Consider the following 5,939-nt stretch of genomic DNA (forward strand, 5'->3'; position numbering starts at 1 on the left):
AATTTCCCATTCTTCTTAGGTACTACCACAATTGGAGACACCCAATGTGTGTTCAATTTCGTAAATGAATTCAGCTTCCTTTAGTTTTTCAATCTCTTCTTTGATCTTCCTGGAAAATGTTTTGTTATAAGTGTATGGTCTATGTCTACTTGGTTTCGCATCATCTCTCATGGGTATAGTATGTTGACAGATTTCTAGATCAACACCCTTGAGATCCTTGTAAGACCAAGCGAAGATATCTTGGTATTCCTTTAACAAGCTCAGCAAAAGCTTTTCTTCTTCTTCTGTTAGGTCATTCGCAATGTAAGCAGGTCTAGGCTCTTCTCCTGGTTCAACCAAGTCTACCCTTTTAGCAATTTGCCCTTCGTAAGATTTGCCTTGTTTCCGTAGTTCCTTAACAGGTTGTTCAATTATGATTTTCCGATCTTGGAGAGTATACTTTTTGTAATGGGATGGAACATGCATTACATCCTTACCATCCTCTTCCGTGGTTTCCATTTCGGTTGGGTATATCTCCTTTAGAGCTTTTTTCAACTCTTGATATTTTCTTTTTCCGCTCCACTCTGGTCATGAGTGGTTTTTTATCCTGAGATTTTTCTTGAGTACCCTTCCTTTCTTTTCTCGATGTCTGAGACATTTCTGAGTTTTTGTTTGAAGGATATCTGCCAGTTATTTTGTCCTTGACACAATCATTAGCATCTATTTGCATCAAGAATTGTGTTTTACTAAAGACTGATGGCATAGGTCGTGTTTTCACAATACTGGTGTCTCTCTTTCATCTATACCATTTTTGTCTTCTTGATTTTTGGTTTGGAAAGTCAAAAAACTTTTCCTCCCGTCCCTCTCAGAGTAACTGAGCTCTCGTATGCTCTTTTTCTGACCCCGAATCTTCTGAGGTAGCTGAGTGTTCATCTAACTCATCAATTGCCTCGTAATAGAGGTCTGAAAAGACTTGTTGAGCTTTCATCAAGTCCTTGGGTTCCTCATCTTCGTTTTCAATGTTGAGGACTGACATCATTTGGATGGGAATTATGTTGTAGCCATCCTCATTGCAAAATTGAGTAGGCATAGACGTATTCACACATACATCCATTGTCGCTAAAATTTGAGTCCACTCGAATGGCTCAAATAAATGTTCTGGAAAGGGTTCTGGTACGTAGGCTTCGTTTGTGCAGTCCCTTTCTAGGATACAATCTTCTCATCTCAAGCGTACATTTTCTGAAGCTCCACACATCCAAATAGGAGTGTCTTTGTTTAACCAGGATGGGAGTTTAGTTTTAGCCGAAGAGACTGAATCAAACTCTTGGATGGGTGTTTTCAAGATATCTCTCTAAGTGTGATCTTTTAGTTTGACTCTTGTTATAGATCCCACCTGCTTCAAGTACAGATAGTTGTTTCCTCAATCTTGGATAAGCTGTACCTGTCGCATGAAAGGTCTTCCCAATATGATTTCATAGTTTAGTTTTTTCCCAAAGTCTACTATGGCAAAAGTGTGTTGATATTCAATTCCACAGGAATTGATTGTCACTTTTTCAAGCAGCCCTAGTGGTCTCTCAATGTGTCCGTCAGCCAACTGCAATTTCATTCAAGTTTGTCTAATGGCTGGTTGTCCCCAGGATTCCCATATTGCTTTAGTGTCTATGGCTATGTCAACTCCACTATCCATTATTGCCATGGTTTCAATGTCATTATATTTCACTGAGAGGGTGGTGTTTCCTTCTTCGCCTTCATAATATTCTCCAACCTTGTTCATAGGAACTGATCGAATCTCTTTGTTTTCCATTTCATTTTTCAATTTTTCCCAATTCTTAGAGATTAACCCCGTTATCCCCACCTTCTCTAGGGTTTTCTGTAAATTGTTCCACAAGTATGGTATGAGTTTCAACAGTTCTCCCAAAGTAAGAGTGCATTGGATGGGTGTAAACATGATTGAATGAATGTTGTCTACTTCTAGGGTCTCTTCAGCTCTTTTTACTTGAGTGGTCTTGCAAACGATGGATTCATCTTCGTTATCTTCCAAGTAAGAAGGTAATGTTTTTAATGTCAATGGTTTAGATATTCTTGAAGCTTCCAATCCGCAATCCCCATACAAGGATTGTAAATCCATGTTCATATCGGAAGGTGGGTTATCCAACCAGACTTCCTCTATAGGAGCTGACTTTAAAGTTAGGCTCCCATCATTGATCTCTCTCAATTTTTCCCATAAGTGTCCTAGCCAGTCTTCCTCTATGAATGGAATTCCGTCTAAGGCATCTTCGTTGACCGGCACTATAAGCTCTGGTTCATTTGTTTCAAGGTGGGATTATGCCACCCCATCGGATTTTGCTTTCGTTCCTTCTACCGCAAGCTGTTAAGGTTTTGCAATACTTTCAAGCTTGGGTTTTTGTTTATTTAGCATTTCTTGCGTGATTCTTACCAAATTTTGATAAGCCTCCAGCTTCTCTGCTTCCATATCAAGAGATGGATAGTTTTTCCACTTGTTTTCCATGTTTTGGCCTGCTTTAAGTCCTGCTTGGTAGGCTTCCAAGGCAGCATTAATAGGCTCAAAAATTTTATCAACCAGAATGGATCCTCCACATTTCACAGTTGTTCCCTTGAATTCACTGCCAGTTTCTTTCAACTTGTCATGGGCTAGCATTTTTGCTTTCTCTTCGATTTCAACCCGTTGTTTTTGTTTTCTCATCTCATATCTTTTGCTTCTGCTCCTTTTGATTCTTTGAGAAGAAATTTTTGTGTTCTCTGAATCATCAGAAGAGTTGTGTTTCTTTTTCTTTGCCTAGGCTCTACTCTAGTGATTACCTTGATTGGAACAATCGGTTCACTCTCTGATGAGCTACTAGGCATCACTTGGACTACATTTATGACAGTTTTTCCCTTGTTCAAAGGATTCTTAGGACAATCTTCTGGAAAGTGTCCTCCCTTTTTGCAACATTGTATGCAATAGGCTTCAATTGGTTTGAGGTTTTTGTCAGGCTCTAGACATTCGTTCTTCCAATGTTCATCAGCACCACAGTTATGACAGTTTCTTGTGCTAGGCTTCATCATGGGTCTTTCCATGGGAGGTCTGATACCTTGATTAGCTACATAATACATTGGTGCAAGCTCTGGTGGAGCATAAGTCATGGTTTCTTCCATTGGTGGTGGATGTGGACTATACCAATCTCCTTCTACCATTATTGTAGATGAACTAGGCTCTGCATAGGGTGTAACGAGTACTAATTCTTGTTCATCTATGACTCCTTCAGAGTGCATGTACTTTACAGGCACTGCATTATGTCCTGGAGATGGAGGTTTTTATCCAAACACAGGTTGAGATCTCTCCATACCCATTGGTTGTCTTTGAGCTTGGGCCATATTAGGCTGATATATGTACATGGGTTGTCCTTGTGGCCTCATGGGCACGTACTGAACATTCCCATCATACTTTGGTCTGAAGTAGCACTCGTGGGTCTCATGGTTGGTCTATTTATCCTCGATTGCACACCATTTTTTTGGCCTAATTGGTTGTTTCGTAGAGGTATTCCTTGTCCTGGTCCTCTCATAGGTACTTTTTGCATATTGTTCTTCATGTCATTTATCCTTTTTAGCATATCTTCGATGGCTGATAGTGGTGTCGCAGCATCCGTTCCCACTTGTGTTGTTTTTGTGCATGTTGTTTTCTTGCTTTGGTTATCCTTAGGGACATCTTCTTCATTGAAGATCTCGCAATTGTCTCCTAGGTCAATCGCATCAGACACACACTCTTCTAGGGTTGTATGCTTTTTACTATAGAGTATAGCATGAAGTTCTTTTTTTAGCAGTCCCTCCAGAAACAAAGATACAAGTCGTCCTTTTGCAGGTATCTCTATCTCTGGGCATCTAGCAATGTATTGTTTCATGCGAGTTGCACAATCCCTAACAGACTCACCATGTTTCTGTTTAAAGCTCTAAATTTGAGCTCCGTATTATGTTTAATCCCCATTTTGGAACAAGCATCTACAAATCCTTGAGCTAATGTGTTCAAGTCCATGATGGACCTTGGTGAAATGTTTTGGAACCATGTCAAAGCTTTTCCTTCTAATGTCATTCCAAACCCCTCAAATTGAGTATGGAAATCAAATATACACTCTGCTCTTAGCACTTACTTAAAGCTTGCTAAGTGGTCATATGGATCTCCTCATCCACTGTATTTTCTGACCCATTTTTGAAAATCAGGTGGTCTGACACGTCTATTTGGTTCAACTCCAGGTCTCAACTCCAAGTCTTCTGGGAGTTGGTCATGTTTCGAGTCCTTCAAACTAGTCTATTGGAAATAGTGACTCATGTAGCCCTGGACTGGCCTTAGTGTCACACGGTTTTCTACGTGATGAGGTGGTTTCTGGTTTCTTTCACATTACTCTCAGATGATCGCTCATGATGTTCATCCCTTGAAATTATGTCTGGTCCTTGCCCCAATATCCAATCCCGTATGGAATACCCTTGGTATTTGGTTTGTTCTACCTCCTCAGGAGTCATCATAACAAAGTAGTTGTTAGAACAATCCCTAAACAGGTAGGTTGGTAGGTCTGCTGATCCCTTATCTTTGATCTTGAAGATATAGATGATCTTCATGGCCGTTAATTCTCCTGGTTTGGCATGAGAAGTCCACAAAAGATCTTTTATGTTTCTATCTTCCCAACAATAGACTCCGATCCTAGGATTATCCATACTAAGCCATTTCAAAGGCTTCAAGTCTACTTGATCGTATCCCTTGAATTTCAAAGTTGGTGGTCCTTCTTTTGATGACAAATCTGGGATTATAGTGTTTACTTCTAACCCCCATTTGTCTATCACGTCAGGGTTTTCGACCTATAAATACTGAGTTCCGTTTCGATCCATGTACATTTTTCCTTGTTTGTTTGACCTAACCTCTTCTTCGAACTAAATACCATGGTCATCAATGCGAATAGCATACTCCTCGTTAGGGTCCAAGTAAACTTGGGCTCCATGATGGTTAGTCTTGTAAAAAGATAGTATATGCTTATAGCGCACTGTCGTTCCGGTTTTCGAGTGAGTCGAGTAAGAAGACATTTCGGATGTTGAATCTGAAAAAGTGTGAGACTTCTTCAAGAATTGTGTGCAAGGAATTGCCTTGATTCACGCTTTCTTCGGTAGATAATCTACTGGAGGTTTCTCTGAGTATGCCCTGATTTCCTAGTATACGACCAGATCTAAGGTTCATATAAACTTATGAAGCCATGGATAGAGTACTCACCTTTGGATTGACTTGTGGTCAATTTCCACTCGATTCAATTGCAACTTTCTGTCAAGCCACTGATTCCTCGTCTGCAACCTGATTCTTGTACAAATTTAATCAAGTTAGCTATTCTTCTATAAAGACAGTAGAGCTCTTGAGAACTCTCATGATTGGTCTCTGTGTATCACTTTAAATCGAGCTATGGAAGTCAAAATTTGACTTTCAGATTCGACTTTAGCAGAATTCAAAGGTTTGATCTGCAATCTGGAAACTGAGTATATATGTACCAATTTTATTCTGATTGAACCCAAAATTGCCCTGTGGCTTTATATTGTGTTGGTCTATCATTGTATAAGTTCAAAAGTCAAAAATGATGTCTCTGGATAGGAGAAGTAAATAATCGCGATTATTTACTTTTATGAATTTTTTGCACTTTTTTGATAGGTTTGCCAAATATACAACTTGTTAAGAGTCTCTAGGAAAATTTCAACAAGTTTGGACCAATTTTGATCAAGTTTATCAACTGTCTGGTATTCGCAAACACTGATTTTGAGAATCTGTCTTAAGTCTCACTTTTGACATCCAAATTTCACCAAAATTTATTTGTGAGGTCTACTTGATGTGCTTGACCTTGTGGTATACTCAAATTTACAAAATCATCAAGTGTTGAAGCAGATGTAAATAATTGTGATTATTTACTCCAGTTATATTTCTGCAAGTTTTT

This window comes from Adiantum capillus-veneris, chromosome 9 (genome assembly GCF_014529385.1).
Source record: "Adiantum capillus-veneris isolate H3 chromosome 9, ASM1452938v2, whole genome shotgun sequence".
NCBI lineage: Eukaryota > Viridiplantae > Streptophyta > Polypodiopsida > Polypodiales > Pteridaceae > Adiantum > Adiantum capillus-veneris.